The sequence below is a fragment of the Artibeus jamaicensis genome, unplaced genomic scaffold (assembly GCF_021234435.1).
Source record: "Artibeus jamaicensis isolate MK-2021 breed Jamaican fruit bat unplaced genomic scaffold, CSHL_Jam_final contig_729, whole genome shotgun sequence".
Lineage (NCBI taxonomy): Eukaryota > Metazoa > Chordata > Mammalia > Chiroptera > Phyllostomidae > Artibeus > Artibeus jamaicensis.
Genome location: NW_026521939.1, coordinates 8624382 through 8627901, shown reverse-complemented (window position 1 = coordinate 8627901; position 3520 = coordinate 8624382).

The following is a 3520-nucleotide window of genomic DNA, read 5'->3' as shown; positions in this document are numbered from 1 at the left end:
TTCCACCTATAAACTAACATAAGTCATGAGGATGCAATGTCCTTCATAGGGAATACAGTTGTATCATAACAACTTTTTATGGTGACAACTGCTATGATTTTTGAAATATAGGCCAACATATGTGGGGTTTTTTTGTTTTGTTTTTTAAAGGGTGAGCACTTTCTCAGGTGCTTTGTGTGCTAGTCTTTATCCAGTGATTTTATGTACTGGTATGATACTCAGTTCTTTCCTTATTTACTCTTTTTTAATCCTGAGAGCAAACACTATGAGTTTCTGTCATCAACTCCATTTATGATGCTTAGGGAACCTTAGTAATTTGCTCAGGTTTACTCATTTAGCAAGCACCTGTACAATTATTTAGAAAGACAAATGAGATGGCACCATCTCATCACCAGAAAGAAAGTGTATCAAACCAGATAATTCTGAGGTCTTTAAGTCTTTTCCACTTCTGAGCCTTTGAGTGTATGTGGTCCCTTAGCCCCTTCCTTCCAGGAATCTTGTACTTCAAGGCCCAGTGGGAAAAAATGCTTTCTCCCCTGGAAAGCCCTCCCAGATTCCTATCAAGGGGAAGTACTCTTTTATCCTCCCCACTAACCTGACTTTATGCCCTCATGGTGTTTAGCATATGCTGCTTCTCACGGTGGCCTCCTGTGAGCCTCATCCTACAGCCTTTGCCGGTTGGCCATGAGCTCCTGCCAAGTGTAGATAATGTAAAAACGTTTTTTAGGTTATATAAAGTGCAGTTTAGAATGAAAAAAGGGTCAGCTGCCAGTAGCCTGGTCTCATGTGTGCATGTATGACATACACACATACACATTTAAAATCGTGGCAGGTCTCAGAAAAATCTTTTATCACAGAAAATGTATTAATATGCATGCAGATTAATCTGTTTTGCTATAAATATAACTGAAGATTTTCAGATTTCTTTTATTGTAATCATTGGGAAAAATTTTCATAGTTTTTGTAGTGCCTGTACAAAGAGGTAGACCTTAGGCTGTGTGCCTCTAATACTGGGTGGATGAAGTTCCCCACCTGCTGTGCCCTCCCACTTTGGTAGGCCTGATGAACTTAGGCTTCCCTATATACCCTACTTCAGTGGTGTCAAACTCTTTTTCACTGGAGGCCACATCAGCCTTGTGGTCACCTTCAAAGGACCTAATTTAATTTTAGGACTGTATAAATGTAACTTACTCCTTAACTACAGGTGAGGAACTCAGCGCTTCCACCAGTTAAAATAAGGTGGAGGGCTGGATTCGGCTGGTGGGCCTTGTGTTTGCCACCTGTGCCCTACTTCTACCTGGCACGTTCTTTTTACTATGGCTTCCATTCCCCCAACCCTTTTTTTTTAAGAGTTTATTTATTTACTTTAGAGACACAGGAAGGGAGGGAGAAAGAGAGGGAGTTTGAAACATGAATGTGTGAGAGACACCCCACCCCCACCCCAACCAGGGTCCCCGGCCTAGGTTACCTCTTGGTCTACAGCCTGGCGCTGAATCCACTGAGCCACACCAGCCAGGGCTCTCAGCCTTTCTTTCTAAATCCTACTTGTTTTCAGATTCAACCAGGAACAAGACTGCCAAGACTCCTGCTCTAATAACTTACTTTTGGGTGAAAGGAGCATAAGTAAATAAACATATCAATAGCAGATCTTTAGGAGTGATACAGGGTATGAGAAAATAAAAACGGGCAATAGCAGAGAATGGGGAGGGCACTACTTTAAAGAGATTGATTGGTCTGGCAACAGCTCAGTGCTCAGAGGCCATTTGAAGAGAGACCTGAGGATGGAGGAGGAGGAGGAAGAGAAGGTGAGGGAGGGGGAGGAAGAAGAGATTCCAGATAGAGGGAACTGCTAGTAGGAAGAGGAGGATGGGTAGGGGTAGGGGAGGGTAGGTGAGAGTAGGGGAGGGATTTTTGGGAGAGGGAACTGCTAGGAGGACAGGGAGAGGGAGGAGGGGGAGGAGGAGGAGCAGGAAGAGATTTCAGAGAGGGAACTGCTAGGGCAAAGGACCTGAAGCAGAAAAGAGCCCAGTGTCCCAGAGAACAGAAAGCAGGCCTGTGACTGAGTAGCAGAAGCTGACGACAGAAAAACAGGAGGTGGGGGCCGAGTTCTGCAGGGACTTGGCGTTTTTTGTGTGGTCAGATTTTATTCCAGACGTGGGGGCATTAAAGCTGAATTTGGAGGAACGTAATCTGGCAGTTAGTGGGAGTTGGTGCTTTAGGCTGACTTTTGGAAGCCCCCAGTGGTTCTCTGCCCCACTGCCAGTGTGTAATCTAGAGGGGCAGTTTCGCCTCTGTGCGATCAACGCCCATTTACTCGGCTGCTTCCTCTCCAAAACTTAAATTCCAGGGAAAGCCTCTGTTCGGTGAGGCCGGCGCGCAGCCTTGCCCGTGTCCGCTGAGAACGCACAGACCCTATCTGCTGCAGGGGTGACAGGGCGGTGGCACACGACGGGTTAAAAGAAAGGCCAGCACAGAATTTTCCCCCTGGAAGCGGGGCCTCCCACTTGGCTTGGCCAAGCAAGTTCCGGCACCAGGAGGCCGAGGCTGGCGCGTGACGCCGATGGCCGCACGTGGCCCAGGAGTGTGCATCTAGGGACAGGTGCGGGGGGCTGCAGAGCTCCCAAAGGCGCAGATTTGCCCGGTCCTCAGCACCCTCTCGTTCCAATTTATTCTCGGTTTCGCAGGTCGGCTGGGCGGCAGCTGCGGTCTAGCCCAGCGACAGTGTCCTCAAGGGGAGGCATAGAGAACCGCCCCCCCCCCCCACATGAGAAGCTCTGTGCGTTCGGGCAGCCCGGCAGGCCACAGGAAGGGCTCGCTTCCTGTGGAAGGGCTAAAAGTTTTTGTTTTGGCTCTGAGGCTCAATTTGCCGCAGAGATGCAATCTAAGAAATGGAACACTGAAATAAACAGACGCACTTTGCACACTTGGACTCTTTAGTTCAATTCAATCTGTCCACTTTCCTCCTCCTTTTGGAAGCCCAAGAGTCCGGATTAGGCAGGCGATCAACCGCAACATCTCTCCATCCCGCGGCGCAGTGGCACGAATTGATTTTGCGCCTCCTGGAGCCCGGAAGCTCCGGAAGGGTCCGAGCCTGCAGAAGACGACCGCACTAGGCCGGGAGTCACGTGACTCCTGGGGCCGAGCAGGGGCGGAGGGGGCAACGGAGAAGTGCGCTTGCGCACTTATTTTCGCGACGGAAGAGGGGGAGGGGGTTGGTTGGCTGGCTGCAACCACTGTCAGCCCCTCCCCCTTTTTCTACGATTTCATCCTTCCTGACATTCACTCTCTTCAGTCCCCCGCCCATTAGTTATGTCAAAGAGACAAGCTGAGGAACCAATTACCGCGCAAAATTTAGACGCTGGTACGCGGAACCGGTCAGGATGGACCAATGAGATCTCTTGGAGCACAAGCACCCCAATCAGACAGGAGAACCAGCCTGAGTGGGCGGTGTTTCCTCAGTCAGCCAGTGGGCGGGGGAGGGCGGGGACCAGCAGCCGCAGAGGCGTCGACGGCCGCGACG